This window comes from Anolis sagrei, chromosome 1 (genome assembly GCF_037176765.1).
Source record: "Anolis sagrei isolate rAnoSag1 chromosome 1, rAnoSag1.mat, whole genome shotgun sequence".
NCBI classification, from domain to species: Eukaryota; Metazoa; Chordata; class Lepidosauria; order Squamata; family Dactyloidae; genus Anolis; species Anolis sagrei.
The window spans coordinates 222,072,140-222,094,652 of NC_090021.1; the positions used below are offsets into that span (position 1 = coordinate 222,072,140).

The window sequence follows — 22,513 nt, forward strand, 5'->3', positions numbered from 1 at the left end:
GTGTTCCAGACCAAGACAACACTCCTTGATTATCACATCAGCAAAAAGCATCAACAAAAACACATCTGTTACAGAGAAATGACAGTGTTTTTCCAGGAAGAAAGCAGAATTAAGTGTATCATAAATATTAAACAACAGGGAAGGTAGAATGGCTGTTGTTAACAATTGTTTGGGCAATGGATATGCCATGTCACCTTTGTTTTAACATTGGCAACAGGTGTTTTACAAATGCTGAATTCATATTCTAACCTTGACTTCTTCAAAATGAGGATCCACCATCTGTTATGGACTATAACTGTCTCCAGCAGCATTATATTTTATTTTTATTCCTGTTCTTACTAGTAACAGAGCAATGTTTGGTGGCTAACCAGTGGTGGCTGAAGTAATTATACAATATGTTTGTTTGTTTGTTAAATGCAGTATGTTATTTTATTCCCGGGATACTAAATATAGGAAGTAAGTATTAATGTGTTACTTGGTTCAGAAGCCAGTCATGTATAGAATTAAGGTTCCCACCCCACCCCCCACCCTCACCCCTCTATAGGGCAATCCCACCCACTTCTGACCACAGCATCCCAAATCATCTGGCTCATCACCCTTTATACTTAAAAAGCTTTGAAAATGGTCCTCACTGCCTAGCACAAGGAACTTCTTTTGGAAAAATTGCAAAGAAGTGCATATAACTGCTTCAAAAGATCTCAGATTATCTGTCAAAACTTTTGTGACATTCACTACTCTTTTCCAACCATCCTTTCAAGGGAAAAAAATCATAAAACCAATTAATAATCAGTTTTCCAGAAATGTCCTGGTCTGGTTTTCAGCATAAAGCCGAACAATTTTTCACTCTATAAAAACTTTTTTTCTGGATGCTTAGAGTAAAGCCATAATCTGTTAAAATCGGAAGAACATTCAACAGCGCTAGATATAATAAAGTAGTTTCTGATTATGGGTCTAGAGATTTTATTGGACTTCCCATAAAGATCCCAAAGCACCATCCTTGCCAGTTTGACCCATAGGAAAGGGATTCCAAGGACTCGGGGTTCAAAACTACTGATAGTTAATCATGAGGTGGTAGCAAAATGGCAATGTGATCTTTCAGACAAGGGCTGTTAGTTTTATCAAATAATTGCTTCTCCAACACAAACTGCAGCCTGAATTGTAATTGACTTTCTACACTTTGTAACTTTTTAAAAGTGTTTTCTGTCCTGTTCAGTCCATGCCATTGCAAAGCATGTACCTGTGTGGGTCAGGTGAGCAAAGCAGAAGTCCTCTTCTTTGGTTTTTCACTTATGGTATTTCCAGGGTGAATATTGTCCATAAAGCAAGGGCTTCTTCGCACTCCATTTTTTCCACAGACAGAAGAAACTATTGTGCATAAAACAAGTTGTTTTTTATCTCCCATTTTGCTCCTAAAGGAAAAAGTATAATATCCCATAATTCAGGGAAATCTTCGTTCTGCTTTGTATCTCAAAAAGGGGAGAGTAGTGTCCACAACACAGAGATATCTTTACTCTTCCAACTTACGCTGGAAAGAGAAATGTCCACAAAGTAGCAAAGTCCTCTCTCTCCTCTCTCTCCCAAAAAGATGATAATATATTATATAAAATGGTTTGAACACATCTGTAGGTTCTAGTGGTGGGGCAACTCTGCTCCTTCTTTTCCTCAGAAGGAAACAAGGGGACATTTTGAAATTTGTACTTACAACGCAATATCTGATGCACAGATATGGCCTGGGCCAAAAAGTTTAGAATCGAAAACTACCCAATACTTTTTCATTTGCATTTTATAAATCTTTGAAGCCTCCCAAAGTGAGTTTTAATTTTAGCACAAGAAAGCAAAGCAGAGCCAAAAAGGCTTCCTTTCCTCTTTAAATTAATGGCCTTCTGCCATTTGGAGAGAGAAGCAGCAGAGAGAAAACAGAGTTCGCTGGGAAAGAAAGCACAGAATTCTGGGAAATGTAGTTTGGGAAGACAATGAGCTCTATGCCAGAGAATGTATTAATAGCTATACTGGCTAGGACTTTTGGGAGCTAGAGTTCAACAACAACTGATTCCCACTCCTACTGTAACTGGGACAAAATGTTGCATCCTGCCATTTTAGAGCAAGTGTGCTAGGAAGCACATTGCTCTTAACATGGCTTTAAAGATGCAGTTGAAGGTTTGTTGTACAGTCCTCAATTGTTTTGCCTCAGTGTTCCCCAGATATATCATTTTAAGTCAGAGGTGGGAATTGTGCAGCCCTCCAGATATTGTTTGGATACAACTCATAGCATTTTTCTTCGATAACTGCACAGCATCAGACTGGTAGGAGTTGTAATGCAGTCACAATTCCCGCCTCTCTTAAATATGTAATCAAGATACCAGATCAGGTTTTCAAGGATTTTGTTTTGTTTTTTGTGGAGGTTCCTACAATTCACCAGAGCCAGAAACTGCATACTTTCAGGAACCAAGATGAAAATTTAATTCAAACAGGCTTTGGCCAGTTGTGGAAAGGGCAAAATTATTGGCACAGTATTCATCTTTTTTAGTTGACCACGCTAGATCCAGTTTATTAATGTCCTTGGGAAGCTAAGATCCTTAAAGCATTATTGCCAAGTCATCCTGTTATCCATTTTAATGATCAGACTATAGATCTGTGCTTGGAGATAGCTGGTGAGGCAGAGCTCCATTGACAGAGGCTCTTTTAAACGGTGTGTCCTTGTATTTCGACTACAATTTTAGAATGAACTAAGTTACAGAAGACCTGCTTGCTGGTTGCTCTTCTACTGCTGCTCTATTTCTCCAAATAAGGCTGGAGAAATAGAGCCAGACATGCCTACAGAGAGAAATTGCTCCTGCAGTGACCTTGGTCTCACATTCACATAGATGGCTATGTATGCTGATTTGTTGGTTAGCAAGCTTGCATGGAAAAATTCTGTTTTCATATCTTCCAGTGAAATCTTTTTGAGAAAGGGGGTTATACATTCCCCACAGGAATTTCTGGTATACTGACATACATTTTCAGTAGTCTGCACTGCAGAGAGAAAAGGTAGCGTAAAAAGCTTGCATTTGATACTATCCAGCTTGCAACCTTCCATGACAGATAGATTGGGGCTATCTTTGTGTTTACCTTGGGTCACTTCATCTATAATAAAATTGGGCATTGCATACTTATACAAAAAATCACAGCCATCATCTTGGACATGGTAAAGATTTTAAATCTGCCTTGCACTGGGATTTATACTGGATGGCTTTTTCCTCCCAAGTTCCCTGGTTGTGTGTAGGATTAAACACAATACAGGCAGTCCCCAAGTTACAAACATCCAACTTACAAATGACCTATAGTTAAGAATGGGAGTGAGACAATAGGAAGTGAGAGAAATCTACCCCTTGGAAGGGAAGTTCACTCCTGAAAGAGTTATCATAGGGAAAAGGTATCTCCACTGAAGCTTTCTCACCAATCTCTGTTTCTACCACAAGCCAAATTTTTCAAAATCCAATTATCACAGTGACAGAAAATGAGGTGAAGTCCTCAGAACAGGAGCACAGACAACAAACAAGACACCACAGGGATGTTAACCCTTTATTTTGCTATCAAAAGCAAATACACACACACAGGCTGGAGTTACAGTGAAAAATGTAACTGTTCCAACTGACATACAAATTCAACTTAAGAACAAGAACCTATCTTGTTTGTAACTTGGGAACTGCTTGTACGATATATAGGCAGTGCTGCTTCTCCAAAACCTGATCTATAACGAAAGCAGGATGGTTTCACTTGAACACTAAGCAACTTAGCCATATGGAGAATCTGCTCATCACAGACGTTCTTCAATGCTGAGAGAGGATTTTAATCCCTGACCAAAATACCTGCTGAAGTTATTGCACTCTCAGGAGTGGAAGAAGCTGTGTCAGACTGCAGCCCTTCTTCAGATAGGAATAATGAACAAATGTATGTGAAAGGATGAATAACAATTGGCGAAGGTGCAACACAGCAGGGCTTGCTTTGAAGAAGGCTGAACAGTAGGTTGTTGGAAGGGGCAGCAAATGAGCAATTCCCTAAACGCTGATCTGGAGAAGGGCCTATGATGGGAAGCAAGCTGAGATCCAAGACCTGGGGGAAAGACTATGAGTGACTCTGGTAGATAAATTAAAAGTACTGCGGGCTCTCCACATTTGTGGGGATAAGGGCACAGGCCCCACATGAAAATACAAAAACCATGAATATAAAAACCACTATTTTTTTACTTTTGTAGAAATCTTTACATTCTGCAGCATGACTATGATCAACTTACAGTAAAGATTGCCTATAGTGTTGCACTGGAAAACCTAGAGATTCCTAGAGATTACATATTAATTAAATCTGTGAATAATCAAATCTGCAAATGTTAGACTGCAAATGTGGAGGGCTGACTGTAATGTGGCAGTTGGTACTGAAAATGAAAAGTTAGACAGCTGTTGTACAGGAGGCTCAAGGAGACTGACTATGGTGGCCAAAAAAGCTTCCTTGCCAGATTATTATTTAGGTCAGTGGTTCTCAACTTGTGGGTCCCCAGGTGTTTTGACCTACAACTCCCAGAAATCCCAGCCAGTTTACCAGCTGCTAGGATTTCTGGGAGTTGAAGGCCAAAATATCTGGGGACCCTCAGGCTGAGAACCACTGATTAGGTGAAGATGTTGGGCGAGGTGAGAAGGCATCCCAATCACCAGGGGGAGACAGAGGACAATAATATCTCTACCATGTCTGGAAATCACCAGGTGGAGGAAGGCTGATTCAGGTACACCAGCGAGGTATCAGCTGTTGAACTCTACCTGAGTGAAGTCCATATTTGATTTAGATGCCATCTCCAACATATGTGCAAATTCAGGCATTCCACACACCTCCTTCCAACCTCCCAAATTTAAAATACTTCTGGTCCCAAGTATTTCAGATAATGGATATTCAACCTATAATAAGGAACACTCTAATCAAAAATGTATTCAAGGAAAACGAGCCTTTGGATCAATTTATATTGTAATCTAACAAAAAGTTTTAGCCAACCTCACCCTATCCTGCTCTATAATGAATTAATTAAAGTAAATTATTGCAAGCATTAATATTAAAATAGAATTAAATATACAATTATGAAAACAAGTCAGTTAAAATTACATTAAAACAAATAAGTAGAAACTTAGAACATTTTTAACTTACTTGTTTTAATGTGATTTTAACTGACTTGTTTTCATAATTCTATGCTTAATTGTATTGTCAGCTTCTTTGGGTCTCAATCCAGAGAGGAAAGTACGGTAATAACAAATCCCCCTTTCTTTGATTATAATAAGCACTTTTCCTCTCATATAGGCATCTCTAAAATGGGGTGTGTCTTAGAACTCAGGTCTCATCCACACAGCTGAATAAAATCCCACAATTCAGCTTTGAATTGGAATATATTGGCAGTGTGGACTCAGATAACCCAGTTCAAAGCAGATATTGTGGGATTTTCTGTCTTGATATTCTGGGTTAAATGCCTGTGTGGAAGGGCCCTATTTATATATAAATAGAGCTTTTTTCTATTGGCCGTGCTGAAATCTGTTTGAGTCTTACAGTTTATGGCATCTTAGATTTGAAGAAATCTGGGTAATGATAATGATAATAGAGCCCTTATCTCCCTCCTTGGCACACAGAAGACTGGGTGACTTGGAAGGCTTTGAACAGGTTGCTCTCTGGCACCACAAAGTGCAGAGCCAATCTTAAGAAATGTGGCTACCAAGTTAAGTCCATAACATGTGAGTGCGGAGAAGAGCAAACCAGAGACTACCTACTAAAATACAGCCTGAGCCCAACAGATGCACAATGGAGGACCTTCTCACAGTGACACCAGAGGAACTCCAAGTGGCCAGCTTCTGGTCAAAGCAAATATAGTATAATGTCAAGTTGTTAACTTTGTTTGTGGTTTTTCTATATAACTTTATCCTCAATTTGTTTCTGACATGATAAATAAAAAATGATCATAATGGTTAATATGTTTTTAAAATCCTGCAATTGATGAGTGTATTATTGTTCTTGCCATATTCTTAAGTGTGAACCACTTTGGATCTCAATCGAGACAGAAGCTACAAATCTATAACATAATATCTATACGTATCTATGTATATGTGTGTATGTGGCAGAGGTGTCCACTTACACAGAGAGCCTCCCACCTCCACAAACAGGCTATAGTTCCAAGTGTTGAGAAGCCTCCAAAGGCATTCCCTCCACTGACATTGCAGGTTATAGCGAGCACAATGAACATGTAGCTCAAACACTGCCAATGTCCTCCCCAAACACTACAGCCCACCACTCAAGGAATGCTTTCATCCAGGAACAATTTCATCCTAGATCTGATGTGTTTCCTCCACCATAGGCAGGCATCCCAGGGTTCCTTGTGGGGAATTTGCATGACTCCACTCACTGCCTCTCCCTTATCCGTTTCCTACCCTTTCCTATGGCACACAGCAAACATAGAGGAATTGATCAGCAACTGAACAGACTGAAGGGGTTTGGGGGACTAATTCAATAGGATGGAAGTTGTAGTTCACCCTGCATCAAGGCAGAGCACTGTAACCCCCTTCGATAATGGATCTGGACCACATCTGGCACACAGAACCCCCATGACCAGGTTTGGGGGAATTTATCTTGATTTATAGGAGTTGCAGTTCACCTACATCCAGAGAGCACTGTGCACCCAACCAGCGATGGATCTGGACCAAACTTGCCACTGATGATGGAACTTGTAATACCTTTACTCACTTCCAGAGACCACTGCGATCCCCACACATAACGGACCAGGACCAAACTTCCCACACAGACTCTCCATGACATACTTTTTGTCCTGGTGAGGGTTTGGGGAGGCTGGACTAGGGACAATGGGATTTGCAGGATCTTCACTCACCTCCAGAAACCACTATGATCCCCACAAATGATGCACCTGGACTAAATTTGGTACACAGACTCCCTATGAGTCTGTGTGAGGGTTAGGGGACAATGGACCACAGATGATGCAGTACCTTTGCCCACTTCCACAGACCCCTGTGATCCCCACAAGTGACAGACCTGGACCAAACTTGGGACACACAACCCTGGTGACCAACAGAACATACTGCGTGGAAGTTGTAGTTCACCCTGCAGACAGAGCACTCTGATTTTGTGATACGAAGTCCAGCATACATGTCTTGTTTTCTGTATCTGTTGGAGTTCAGCCTGTGATTGTGTCTAATGATCAGGGTACTCTGGATGTTGGGACTGACCATGAGGTTCATGTGTCTGATGATGAGGTTGCTTTAGATGCAGAGAATGACAATGGGATTCCTGTTCAAAGTGACTTTTCTGATGAGAATGTTCCTGAAGGGTTTGGGGATGATGGTCTGTTCCCTGGGCCTGAATTGCTACCAGAGAATTCCCAAGGCTTTGAGCCAGAGAAAGGCTCAGCACCTGGGCCGGCTGCAGAAATTAATGAGAATTAATGAGCCAGTAGATAGGAGAAATGCTTTCAGTCAGAAAAGAAAAAACAAACCAGGCTCTCAGGCATTCTGCCAGATTGCAGGAGAGACTGATAGCAGATTCAAGGCTGAGACGAAATCCGTTCCTGACCACTTGGGATATAGAGTAGATTAGGGGATAAAAGTGCCAAGTACAGAATCTGTAGTCAGACAAAGCAATGTTGAAATTGAGTCAAAATGTCAGCTCAGGCCCCTGAAAGCCTTGCCTTGGATAGATTCCTTTTTCAAGTACCTTGTAATTTCCATGCTGCAGCACCTTGTTTGATTCATACACAAGTTTTGGGGTTTTGCCATGGAAGTTCCAGTATTTGTTGTCATGAACTCTGATGGACTATTTCCTGGATTTGTTGCTCCTATCTTTCCTTTCTACCTAATTGGATTTACCTATTTTTGTGGGTTGCTTTTTACTGCTACTGCTTTTAATTATCTTCAATAAACTGCTTCAGGCGGCTTCCTGGCCTGGAGTGCAGCAATGACATACTGTGTTTTTGTGTCAGTTCAGAATAATAATAATAATAATAATAATAATAATAATAATAATAATAATAGTCGTGCCTTGTAACGTTGAATATATTAATGGTTGTGGTTGTCACCTTGTTTTTATGGTGGCGAGCCACTTTGGGTCTTGACCCAGCGAGGAAAGTGGTTGCTGCTGCCTCCTGCTCCTGCTCCTGGTGATGCTGGTGGTCATAAGCCCTCCTTCATCCTCTGTGCGAACTCAGCAGGTGCCTCCCCGCCACGCGCCCAACCGCCTTTCCTGAGAGAGAGACGCCAAACTCCGCCCCTTTCTCTGCTGCTGCCGGTTTTTTTTTTATTCCTCCTCCTCCCCCCCCCCTCCCCTCAACGTTCAGCTTCCCGTTAACCAATCAGCGCGGCTCCCCTCGCGGGCGGGCGCTCCCTTCGCCGGGGGTTGCCGTGGCGACGGGCTAAACCAGCCTCAAAGCCGCTCCAGAAGGAGAAGGAGAAGCCGGAGGAGGCGAGGCTCCTTGGATCCAACATGCGAGGCGAGGCACGGAGGAGCCGGGCACCGCCACGAAGGTACGCGGCGGAGAGATGTCCCAGGTAAATGGGTCCCGGGGAACAAAAGCAGCGGGCCAGACCAGAATGTGCGCTAAGGGTGTGCCTAGGTGGCAAAGGGTGGGGGGTCGGGGGAGAGGGCCTATTGTACTGCACTGTGCGGGGTAATGGGTTCTCATCTCGCCCCCCCCCCCCCGCTCCTGAGGGGACTTGTTGTCATTTTTATGGTGAGTGCAGCACGCCTTCCTTTGTGTGAGCTGCGTGAAATCAATATTCTTTTTTTCCCCTGCCTCTATTTTTTGCACAAACTGAAGAAAATCGTGAAAGTTGTAAGATCTCAAGAGTTTCTCCTGAAGGAAGGAAAGAAGACATTGCAGGAGCTGAACAGGCAGAGAGTTTCCCCTTGGGTTTCCCATTTTTCCATTTATATGCAGGTAGATATGATGTAGAAAGCTTTCGTGGCTGGAATCACTGGGTTGCTGTGAGTTTTCCAGGTTGTATGACCATATTCCAGAAGCATTCTCTCCTGACATTTTGCCTGCATCTGCAGCAGGCATCCTCAGAGGTTGTGCGGTCCGTTCGAAACTAGGCAGGTGAGGGTAGGAGAAAGAACTCTTGTCTGCTCGAAAAAACCTACACACACAGATAGATACCTACTCAGAGAAAGGCAAAAGCGATACCCCACTGAACAAATCTTGCAAAGAGAACCCATGATAGGTTACGTTTAGGATTGCCACAACTTAAAGACACACAACAACAACAACAACAAACATAAAGCCACTGCCTCACCATTTGGAGCCATGGAGAAGACGAACTCAACAAGTTCCTGAATCACCTCAATAGCATCCACCCAAACATCCAATTCACCATGGAAAAAAGAAAATGAAGGGAAACTGCCATTTCTAGATGTCCTAGTCATCACAACAACATGCAAATGTGAGTAGATCAATAGGTACCGCTCCGGTGGGAAGGTAACAGCGCTCCATGCAGTCATTCCGACCACATGACCTTGGAGGTGTCTACAGACAATACCAGCTCTTCGGCTTAGAAATGGAGATGAGCACCAACCCCCAGAGTCGGACACGACTGGACTCCAACCATCACCCAAGTAAAAAAAAAAAAAAGCACAATGAAAGCCCTGGCTGAGTGTGCAAAAAACAATTTGTGAATCCCACCTCCTCCAAGGTGAACTGAACCACCTAAATGGGTTTTACAAGCCAATGGATACTCCACTGCAGGCATCAGAAGAGCGGCAGGACCAAGAACATGGCACAGAAGTAAAGACAAAGATCTGCCCAGAGGAAAAGTGTTCTTACCATACATCAAGGGAACCACTGACCACGTAGGGAAGCTGATGAAGAAACATAATCTACACACTATCTATAGAGCCACTAAGAAAATCCAACAAATGCTACATCCAGCAAAGGACAAGAGGGATCCTCACCTCTGCAGGAGTCAACCATATATCATGCAGCTATGGACAAATCTACATTGTCTAATCACGAATCTAGGAACATGAAAGGCACTGCAGCCTACTTCAACCAGAGAAGTCAGCCCTAGCAGAGCACCTGATGAACCAACCTGGACACAGCGTATTATTTGAGAACACAGAAATGCTGGACAACTCTAACAACCACCATGTCTGACTACACAGGGAAGCCATTGAAATCCACAAGCATGTGGACGATTTCAACAAAAAGTAGGAAACCATGAAAGTGAACAAAATCTAGTGACCAGTATTTTAAAAAAAAACCCTGTAAAATCATAACAGTAAATAAAGAACAACCACCAAACAGGGAAATTCCAGACAATAGTCAATCGGGGCCAGTTAACACCTACAACCAAAGTATTCCTCCAGGCTGCAACTAGCCAGGTTGATTAGCCTTGATTAGCATTTAATGGCCTTCAAGCTGCAAGACCATTAAATGCTAATCAAGGTGGCCAGCTGCAACATTCACACTTGCCACAAGCAAACATTTTTTCCCATCCTGAACACTCCCCAGATACATACACTTCACTTGCCTAGTTTCCAACAGACCTCACAACCTCTGAGGATTCATACCATAGATGTGCGCCAAACGTCAGGAGAAAATGCTTCTGGAACATGGCCATACAGCTTGGAAAACTCACAGCAACCCATTATAGGTGATGCTAGAGCACAGGGGGAAAGGGGCTGAAGGAGCTGAACTGTGTTCCTCATTTTTCTATTTTTTAATTTATTTGTGTGTGTTCAGAAAGTGAGAACAGGGGTGTAAAACACATTTTCATTGAAGGCCACATCATAGAATCATAGAATCATAGAATCAAAGAGTTGGAAGAGACCTCATGGGCCATCCAGTCCAACCTCCTGCCAAGAAGCAGGAATATTGCATTCAAATCACCCCTGACAGATGGCCATCCAGCCTCTGCTTAAAAGCTTCCAAAGAAGGAGCCTCCACCACACTCCGGGGCAGAGAGTTCCACTGCTGAACGGCTCTCACAGTCAGGAAGTTCTTCCTAATGTTCAGATGGAATCTCCTCTCTTGTAGTTTGAAGCCATTGTTCCGCGTCCTTGTCTCCAAGGAAGCAGAAAACAAGCTTGCTCCCTCCTCCCTGTGGCTTCCTCTCACATATTTATACATGGCTATCATTTCTCCTCTCAGCCTTCTCTTCTTCAGGCTAAACATGCCCAGTTCCCTAAGCCGCTCCTCATAGGGCTTGTTCTCCAGACCCTTGATCATTTTAGTCGCCCTCCTCTGGACACATTCCAGCTTGTCAATATCTCTCTTGAATTGTGGTGCCCAGAATTGGACACAATATTCCAGATGTGGTCTAACCAAAGCAGAATAGAGGGGTAGCATTACTTCCTTAGATCTAGACACTATGCTCCTATTGATGCAGGCCAAAATCCCATTGGCTTTTTTTGCCGCCACATCACATTGTTGGCTCATGTTTAACTTGTTGTCCACAAGGACTCCAAGATCTTTTTCACACGTACTGCTCTCGAGCCAGGCGTCCCCCATTCGGTATCTTTGCATTTCATTTTTTCTGCCAAAGTGGAGTATCTTGCATTTGTCACTGTTGAACTTCATTTTGTTAGTTTTGGCCCATTTCTCTAATCTGTCAAGATCGTTTTGAATTCTGCTCCTGTCCTCTGGACTATTGGCTATCCCTCCCAATTTGGTGTCGTCTGCAAACTTGATGATCATGCCTTATGGTTGCCTTCAAAGGGATATTGAATCCATGGATATAGAGGGCCAACTATAATTTTGCTTACACAGTGGTATTTGCTCTTTACTTTTTACCACGCTTAGGTCCCCAAGTGTTATTGAATGACAACTCCCATCACTTTTGATTATCAATAATGTGGACTGAGAATAATGGGAATTGCAACCCAATAGCACTTGTGTTTACAAATTTAGGGAAAGAAGAAAAGGAATTTTGAATCCAGGCATCATATCCGCAAGCCTTGTATCTCAACTTAGACCACATTATCCTGACTAAACAGAACAAACATCAGCCTTCCAGATGTTCCTGTATCACAACTCCCATCAGCTCCAGTCATGATGTCTAATGATGAGGAATACAGGAGTTGTAGTCGAGCATCTGGAGGGCCACATAAAATGACACGGTGGACTTTTGTCACATAGACCTTGAGTTTGGCAATATATGTGTGTGTGTGTGTGTATGCATATGTATATGAAGAGAGGGAGGGATGGAGGGAGCATATATATATATAGAGGGAGAGAGAGTGGAACCCCCATTGGCACAAGCTGCAAGGCTGTTAAACCAAGCTGCTGAACTTGCTGACTGGAAGGTTGGTGGTTCTAATCTGGGGAGCGGGGTGAGCTCCTGCTGTTAGCCCCAACTTCTGCCAACCTAACAGTTCAAAAACATGCAAATGTGAGTAGATCAATAGGCATCGCTTCGGTGGGAAGATAATGATGCTCCATGCAATCATTCTGGCCACATGACCTTGGAGGCATCTATGGACATTCCTAAGCTCTTCAGCTTAGAAATGGAGGTGAGCACCACCCCCCAGAGTCGGACACGACTAGATTTAATGTCAAGGGGAAAACTGTACCTTTTATATAGAGAGTAATAATAATAATAAACTTTATTTCTAATCCACCCTCTCTCCCCAGTGGGACTCAGGGAGGCTTCCAGAAACAATGGCAAACATTCAATGCCATGTATAGTATCAAAATAAGCAAAACAAATCAATAATTAAAATTAATGGTTAAAATAGACAGATTAAAATCAATGAATAAAACAACCTTAGCGAGAACATATGGTCAATCAAGACTCATAAATAACACATTTAAGCAGTTAAGATCTGTATAAATGTATAGAAATATAAAAAATATAAAATGTGGCTGTTCCAATAAGTTAAGGGAGTGCTTGTATACATGCTTTTCATTCAGTATATGTGTTTCATTTTACACATTATGGTATATATCACCTTTCAAAGGTTTGTATGATTCAGTTCTAAAAAGCAGAGGAGGAGATGTGTAAGAGCTGCTTGGTGCACATCAAAAATATAAAAGGTCACTCCAAATTGCTCTGGAAAGAAGTCTACGGAGAGTTGTAGCTCTCCATGGTGCTTTATGGGACTGCAGCCCATTCCTTTATGGTAAAGGGAGCACGATGTAAAATATAACAGGGAGGTGCTTCCAGTTAACTCCACTATGGGTTAAGGATGAGCTGAAGGAAAGAAGACAGAGCTACCTTGCATAGACCCAAGTGTTTCATACTAGGTTGAGAAATCTGTTTTAGTGATACTTCTAAAAATGTTTCTTTCCCTCTCGCTTGTACAAGTCTTGTGCCCTTTTCTTCTTAACCTCTTTGAGCATTTCTTTGGGTCTCAACCTTTCAAAAAATGTGCTTCAGTATTCATCCTGCTCATATGTGTATATCTATATGTGTGTGTATGGGAAGTAAAATACGAAAGCACATATTACAACATTCATTTTTATATATAACACACACACACACGCATACATATATATGGGAGGAGTGATGGTACAACACTCAGTGATGAATATATATATATCTCTCTATACACACACACAAAGGAGATAGAATGCTAAAATACATATTACAACCTTCAGTGATGTGTGTGTGTGTATGTGGAGGAATGTTAATGCACTTATTACAATACTCAATGATAAATGTATCTCTGTGTGTGTATGTGCATATGGGAGGTTTAATGATATAGCACTTATTACAACAGTGGTGAAATTCCCACAAAATTAGCATAGCTATATAGATAGTAACCAATTTTGTGGGGATTTTATCAGTATTATAATAAGAAGGTGGTTTTGTGGAAGTTTCCAGTGTTACAGAGAATACATTTGTAAGGATAGGCAGCTGAAATTGATAGCTTTTCCAGCCACCCTGGCTATATACTGACCCATGCTCACAAGCCTGTAGCAAAGGCTTTGCCACAAAGGCAAATGGCTGCATGGAGTGAAATGAAGAGCTGTAAAAGGTTAGTGAGCAGACAGTGCTTTTGCTTCTTTGCCTGTATTCTGGTACTGCAGTTTATTCCTCTTTGAAATGAAGAATGAAGAACATTTTTATTTATAAATATATATATAAATCTTAGGGCTTTCTCCCACTATCTCCTTTTGCTATGAGGTCTGTTACTTCACCTGCCAGGCATCCAACAAGGGCTGCATTCATATTGGATTGTCACATTGCAGAGGCAAGACCTTGTTTCTAAAATGTGTTAACTCCTTTCCTAGATGGCTAGTTTTAGAGTTGTGCCTTTTATTCTTCTATTGTCCTCATGCCAATGGCAGTTCCTAACATTAATGGCAAATTAATGAGTGCCTAGATCAAAACCTACAGCTGAAATGACTACCAATGTGTGATGAATTTTCATTTCTGTGCAAAAATTTGCATGCAAGTGTTTGTCTAAGTACATAATTATTCACACTGCATCTATTAGTATGAAACACTATTCTTTTTGGATCTATTAAATATGCATTTTCAGTTATTCCCTTGCTTGGCTGCATAAAGTCTTAAGCATTGTGGTAGTTTGCAATCAGTCATTGAGGCATGTGTAGCTCAGTGTCTGCAGTGGGCAAAAATGCTACACACTTGCAGAGGAGTGGAGCAAAAAAACAAAACCTGCATACATTTATGAATGAATGTTTCCCATGTAGCATAGCTAATTTTGTATTTTAATAACTGAGGTTTAAACAAGACATAATAAAGAAAAAAACTGAATAGCTACTCATCCTTTAATCAGTAGGATGTGACTCATTTTTCAAAATCCTTTCACAGTTCTGATTCATAATGTATTTCCTCTCTCTGGGTACCCATGGACTTGAAATTCTGCAATGAGTTTGCAAGGTCATCTGTTTGAATTCACATGGGCAGCTATTTCTCTGTATTATTTAAAAATGTCAAGTATCAATATACTGTCAAAGCAAATCTATAAATAAGCAGCCAAGGCTAAATGTGACGCTTTTCATCTGTGAATGCATATCAAAACCTTTCATTATAATTTTGTTTTTATTTATCAAGAGACTAAATATTTCCATAAAATAGAAGATAGTCTGGGATTGAGGAGACCCAAATTATAGCCTCATGTCAAAAATAGGACTTGTGGAATAGCTTGGGGAAATGCCTGGAATTTCATCCTTGCAGTTTTATTTGTTGCGTAGAACTAATGACGAGAAGGCTTGGAATGCTAACATGCCATAAAATAAAAACGTTAAAAATACAGATGCTTTTCATTGATGGCACCTGTTTTAAGATGTAAAACTTCATGGTGTAAGGTAGTGACGTGTGCTCTGCCATTTTCTTTACGCTTTGGGCTTTCAATGAATTCTGACTTTATTTCATGTAAGAGAACATAGTTACATGGTATTGCACAGACTTTGTATGTAGATGGTCCCAGGTTAAATCCCTGACATTTTCACTGGGAAAAAGAACAAGTAATGTGGAGCATCTCTCCCTAGGATCTTAAATAGCCACTGCCAGTTATAGTATGCAGTATTGCTCAAACAGAGAATCACAAGGTAGCCTCTTAGGTTCATTCGCTTATGATAAGCAATAGTATTCTTATTGTGAAGTAATTAGGGAGTCCTTGCAGGTTGTTTCTTTCCCACTTATGCTAAGAATAAACATTTTATAAAGCTAAATTGAAATGCTTTTCACATAGGATATTGCTGTAATTATTTAGGAGGGGTGGGCTTTGAAGAATCGGATTCAGCTTTGCAGCTGTACATGCTGCATATTTGAGAAAATGAAGCCTATGTGTACTAGCTGCATTATTGCATTTCCTATCCCTTCTGCATAGAAGATGTAGGGAAGATTTGTCTTGGAATGGTATACAAGTAAAAGACTGGAAGCTCACATTGTATCGTCTGTGCAAGAATGTTGTACTATGCTTCTGGGAAAGTGAACTGTGTTATGAACACATCTGTATGGATTCAATTATGTATTCTGTGATTTTTGAGAATCTGTGATCAGAAGTTTTTTTTAATTACATGTTAGAGGTTTAAATATCATTTGAGTACCATGCTTCGATTCACTGGTTTTATTGTAGTGTCTTTCTAACAAGGATGTTTCCCATACAGATGGAGTAGATGGTGTGCATACTGGGAGACATATGCTTATGTGGGAGTAACATGGGAAAAACCACGGTTGAGGAGGAAATGTTACTTTTGTAAAACCAATGTATTTACGTAAAGGTGGGAAGTGCATATCATTTTTGAATGAAAACAAATGCAAAAAAGGTAAGAAAAGAAATCTGCCACTTGTGTGGTTTGATTGTGGTTTGACTTAAGTACAGATTGACCACCTGCTCTCTCCTTCAAATTCACACATGGAGATAAAATCCATAATTTGCCTATACTATGACAAAATTTCTTATTCGGTGTACATATTTAGTATATGTGTTTATGTTAAAGTGTATACAAGTATCTGAGGCATATATCTGAAAATGTAACATGTTAAAAACCCTAACAGAAAACATTTACACGTTAATTTTAAAATTAATCAGGAAGGTGTTCCTTGTTTCTATATATCCTTGAGGATTTCTCCATCTTCCCCTTGAACATAAGTGAATCTTCTTTCCCCTTCTCCTTCAATTTTCCTTTTTTAAACACTTCGCCTGAGTCTCGGTTATGCTTTTCCAATCTGTAGGCCTCCAGATGTGAGGTCTACAGCAGATAACTTTAGATCAATGGTTTTCCAACCTTTGGTCTTTCAGGTTGGGTACCACTGGTTCTAGACCATCCTTCATCTATCCTAGTACCCTTCAGAGGTAGTGGAGCACAACTCCAAGAAATCCCAGCAAACGGGTAGCAGGAGATTTTGGGATTTGTATTTGAACACATTTGGAAGGGATCTCAGTTGAGAGAAATTGGTGTACAATCCTCAAAAGAATTGGAAGTTGTAACATAGAGTTTTCTTTGCTACAATGGACATACTGGATTTTTATCAAGAATTACTATGTTACTGGAAAACCTTTCCCTTGTACAGGTGTGTTGGGAAGATTTGCCCCTCCAGATGTCTTACTGTTACCTCCTACAGTCCCCGATCATTGACCATAGCGTCGGGGGCTTCTGGAAAGCCAAAATGTCTGGAATGTTAAAGGATTCTCACTTTTGTGTAAGATGAAGTTCTGAGGTTTTGCTGAATCCTATTTTGTCATGTCTTATATTGTTCTAGGCATTCTGGAAGTTAGAAACCCACAACATTTGAGTTCTCAAGAAAAATCTGAATTAGATAACAATAAATAGGTATTTGTCAACCTTACTGATGCTTTACACTCAAGAGGGGGTATCATTGGTTGACACTGGATAGGTTTTTGCTTGCTTGAGTTGTACTGCCATAATTGACATTAGGATGGAAACTTTCTGCAGGAGTCCTTTCATGCCACACAGTTATTCCACTTTAACTTGCATGGTTGCATCCTGTGGAATCCTGGGATTTTCAGTTTAGGGGGAAGCCTTTAGGATTCTCAGCCATTCTGTACCAAATTATAGACCCCAGGACTGCATAAGGTGCAGCCATGTGAATTACAGCAGAATCATTGTGCCACAATTGTGAAAGGGCCCCTGGCTCTGTCTGGAGAGCCAACATAGATGGTCTTTCCCTTCCACAGAATCATTCGATGTTGTTCTTATTGGACACTTTGGGAGTGTGTGTGTGTGTGGGGGGGGGGGGGGCGGTTAATAGACTGAAGTGCAGGGAAAAAGGCACCTTATTTTGGAAACCTTATTTTGGAAAATCATTGTGACACCAGTCTTGTGAATAAGTTGTTTATTTTTTTTTCTTATGAGGAAGTTAGGGAATGTATATAAAATCTGGATGTCGGGTAATGGCTGCATGTGGATATGAGCTGATCTGAATCCGGTACACATAGCTTACCTGTAGTATACCAGTGTGGTATGTGTTATGAAGCCTGATTTCTGAGGAGCAGGTGCTGGATGGGTCTGTCTTTGGGGAACACAAAGCAGTAAGTGACCTTTCTGACCTTGTACAAGTCTATAAATCCTTTATTGATCCTTAAAGGGAATTATCCCAGATCAGATGACAGTTATATTAAAAACAATAATGCAACCACAAGTGACAAAAGGTCAGCATGAAAAAAAGAAGGGAAAAGAAAAGGTTATGTAGTGAACGCTATAAAATATGTAAAATTGTTTTGTCACTCCGAGTGTGTGTATGTGTGTATTGGTATATAATCTCATACATAGTGAATGTGTCTCCTTTGTAATACAGTATGTTCTTGGTACCTGCTGGGGTTTAGTTGCAGGACACACACACACCATGAATACCAAAATCTGTCCTATATATAATGATGTAGCAAAATTGTGTCCCTTATATAAGACGGCAAAATAAAAGCTTCACTTTTGGAATTAAAAAAATCAGACCATGATGAATGAATCCATGGATACAGAATTTTGGATATGGAGGGCTAACTGTGTTCCCATATCTATATCCTCTGTAACGCTCCTATTTTGGGTTTCTGTGAGTGCTTACTCTGAAATAAATCTTATTTATTTCAGTTGGAATCTAAGTCATAGTAAGTATCTGTAGATTATTATATGTGTGTGTGAGAGAGAGATGCCAGTGGAAGCATATACACCCTCTAAACTCTTTTCTGGCAAAAGTAAACAAATGCTTACTAATGCACAGGCAGGGAATTGCTATCTTTTAAAAGAAAGCATTGGTGCTAGTCATGATGGAGTCACTGCACACTCATGCAATAAAATGTTATACGACAGAGTAGGACCAGCATACAGTCAAAAATCATCTTTCCCCAGGGTTTGTATATGTCCCTTACCTTCCTAATAAATAATAAATGAACTGTGTGATATCCTGGTCTTGCCTTCACTATGATCTGGTTCCAGTGTAATGTTAAACTACTGATTCAGTGTTATATGAACATGTCTTTGGCTTGTGTGCTCTCCTTACTGTTCTTACCCTCTAAAGTAGCCCGAGGCTTTCTTGCATGATATAAAAACATAGTTTAACATTATGCCTGAAGAAGCCCAACATATGTTGTGCTTAAATACATAAGCTCATGTCTTCCTTGAAATATGGCCAGACATAAGGTGCTACCCAGCAGCATTCTTTGCCAATCAAACAGTTATGAACTGTGCTTTATATGAAGTCAGCGTAAATTCCTTCACAGAAAAACCTGCATGGAGCAGAAGTGTTATTGTTCTGTGACTGGATGTTGGGCACTTTAGCTTCACAGATGTTGTGGCCTAAAACTCCAATGGCCGATGGTAAAGGCTTGTGGGATTTAAACTCTCAAACATTGGAGAGCCAAAGATTTTTCATGATTACAGTAAGTAATGTATTACATAACAAGAAAAGTCCAAAGGATGTTAAAATCAGGGATGAAGATTGTGCACACACAATTTTTAGTTTAAACTATAAAAATGCTTTGAAAACGATTTGCTGGTGTAGTGAAGCTCATGATTTTTCAGACTACGTTGTTAAATCTTTTCGAGATGAATGGGTTTTTGGAAAAGTACAGTGCTTGAGGCCCTACATCAGGATGGCGTAGTAACATTATCCTGTCACATCCCATTAGATCTTGTGTCCCTTTATCACTTGCTTAGCATGAGAAGCAAAGACAGTATGTTGGGCTCGTATTATTCACTGGACTATTTTAATTCTGATAATTTTGAAAAAAGAATTTTGGATTAAGGAATTATGGAGGTATTGTCTTCCTCCTTCTCTTTCCTATCCTAAAGATAGTTCTTGCTTTGTTATTGCAACCCCTGGAAGTCTTTATGAGGATGCTGAATTAATAAAATGTTGAGCAACTGAATGAAATGTAATTGACTATCCACATTCACAGATGTAACTTTCATGGATTTTATTATTTGTATATTATTTCCACCACCTCCATTGCTACCTTATGCCATTTTTCAGAGAGACTGTTCTCCTATAAGCCAGGTGTAGTGAATCTACTTCCAACTAGGCTTAGAATAGGCCTAGGAAAATAGTAGGCCCAAGGAGTCGGCAGCCACCTTAGGAATAGGTGCCGAGGGAATCCATTTTGTAACTCATTTCCAGGAGGGGGTGTGTTTAGTTAAAGCAGCCTTTGGAGGGAAATGGGAGATAGATGTGATTGGCTAAGTTAGAGTGGGTGGAGCCTAACTTGCCAAGAGGAAAAAGCTGTCTTTAAAAAGAGGTTTTTGGATCCCTGTGAGAGATCGAATTTGGGTGTTGAAGAGAGAGGGTGTTTAGAAGATTAGTGGTGTAGAGGGTTAGTAGAAAAGGCCTGAGATTGGCCAGGGTTTGCTAGCAAGGTAGCTAGTGAAGACGTACAGCTATTGGAAGGATACCTGGGTAGTAGTAAGATAGATCCAAGTTAGGACAGCCAAGATAGTACCTGCATTGTTCCTGTTTCTTATTAATAAACTATCTGTGCTGCTGAAGAATTACTGACAGAGAAACTATCCTGACAGGATTCTTGTTTTTGGAGGGAGAAGAGTTTCTTAAGTAACAAAGTCAGAACTGTTTAAGTAACCATTACGCTTTCAAGACAAATATCTGTAACAGCCAAGATAGTACCTGCATTGTTCCTGTTTCTTATTAATAAACTTTATTGTTCCTGGTTCATCACATCTGACTCAAGTGTGCCTCTGTGCTTAAAGGTTAAAAAGTAGCTTTAAGCAGTGTTCAATAACTAATGGTGGCAGCATATGTTTTTAAAGAAATAACTTTAAAGGGTACCTCAGTAAAACAAGCCTGAGAGCTATCACAATAACTCTCTTTCACAAGTTACCTCAAACAAGCGAAGGGCTTATCAGCACTGCTGAGTTGGTGTGTTCCAGTGCGTTTTCAAATAGGGTTTGTTTTGGCGAGGCAGAAAGTGCCAGCTTTTCTATCTAATCAACTTTTTGAGTTTGGGGGCTTGTAAAAGCAGAAGCCACAAATTGTAAGTGGTGTTAGGCTGTGTGTGTGTTTTGGTGGGGATTATTATTATTATATTTCCTCAAAAATTAAAGTTGCCTCTTTCTTTGTAATTGGTGGAACAGGGGTTTAGGATTTATTATTCAACAATTATAATTATCCCCCTCAATTAAATAACACACCACTACACTATACCAGGTTTAGTCAGCAGTCATATTGTTGGTCACTGGAAGAAAATCAAAGTGGTTGGATGGCTAGTGTGTTCCCATGTAACCTCACTCACTCAGGCGAGCAGGGTTGGGAAGAGGTTTGGGCAGAGGAGCTGAAGGGGAGATAACCTTATGTAAAGGGAGGATGTGGCAGAGGAGATGAGGCTCTTCTGTTTTTTCCAGTGCTGATTCTGCACTTAATAAGAGGACTTTTCTTGTTTCCTTTGCCTGCCACGATCTCTTCATAAGCACATATGCTGGAGAAAAAGAAGGAGCCCTAAGTATGTCTGAAAGGATGGCTTCCCCGCCACTAGCAAAGCTTCCTTCACAATGCAGACTGTATAGTCACAGCCATGCTTGGGGGCAAAACATCTATGTGTCATCTGCCTATATCGAATGGGGAGGGGAAGAAAAATTGAGAATGACTAAATAAAGTGGGAAGGGGGTGGATGGTGCAAAATAGTGAGTGTGGAAGGAGACGGGATAGGAAGAGGGAAGGAGCATGAGAATCAGCCAAATAGGTGCTTAAGAACCCAGCACAAAATCCTTTCTCCTCCCTCCATTCTACCTTTCTCTTCCAGTTCTGCTAGTTCCGGTAGTGGTTCTGCATTCCTCACATATGTGGTGGGGAAGCCTTTCGTACCCCCTCTTCTTCCTCCTCCATCCATCCCGAGGACAGATTTCAGAGGCTTCCCTACCAACTTCTTTGGCTCCTTCCTTTCACTTTTCACTACCACATGCCCCTTCCTGCTTGATTTAGTGTTTTGGATAGAAGCAGTCCCTGCCATTTCACAATTCTATTAACTTTCTCAATCACTCCACCCTTCCACTTCTGCTCTTCCCATTATGTATAGGGAGGTGGCACATGAACGTTTATTTGGTGACAGGAGTGATAGAGAGAGAAAAGTGAGGAAAGGTCCCATGACACTAGAAATCTGGAGCAGGAACAATAAATGGAGAAGACCCTCTTCTCCTTAGCCACCTCCTGCCCTTATGCAGAATGAAAACAGCTCTTCCTGTAAGACATGGGCTGTGGCAGTGAAGTATTCCACTCAGGGACATCATTCATCTCTCAGCCGTAATCCCACACACAGCTGTTGCAAATGCAATGCATTAAAATAGAAAACCCAATCCATTTTTTAAGATTAACCTTATTTGTCCTGAGTGTGTAAATCGCTCTGTAGGGTTTCATGAGACCCAGAACTTTGCTCCTGTTTGGCATTCCCCAAAGCAGGAAGCCTGTGTCTTTGTTGAGTGATAGCTGACCTGTCAGACCTGTGCCCTTTTGAAATCGATGCAAGACATAATAACAGTCTTCCTAATGAATGATGATGTCTGTAGTACCTTGTTGAACTTGTAAAGGATTTTCAGTGAGTAATTTTGGTAGAGCATCATCTTCTGAATCAGCAATTT

The 22,513-nt window shown here is 40.9% G+C and overlaps 1 protein-coding gene across 4 annotated transcripts in view; it reads left to right on the forward strand.

The window, feature by feature from the left end:
- The first annotated feature begins 8,401 nt into the window (after positions 1 to 8,401).
- Positions 8,402 to 22,513, forward strand: part of LOC132774421 (intersectin-2-like) — a 108,185-nt gene continuing 94,073 nt past the window's right edge. The window contains exon 1 of one of the 4 annotated variants that reach the window (XM_060774524.2): positions 8,402 to 8,558. The gene's annotated coding sequence lies outside the window, so the exon portion shown is untranslated. Of the gene's footprint in view, positions 8,559 to 13,924; positions 13,984 to 22,513 lie in introns of those variants that run through there. The other 3 variants (XM_060774541.2, XM_060774550.2, XM_060774533.2) reach the window with 3 other exon arrangements.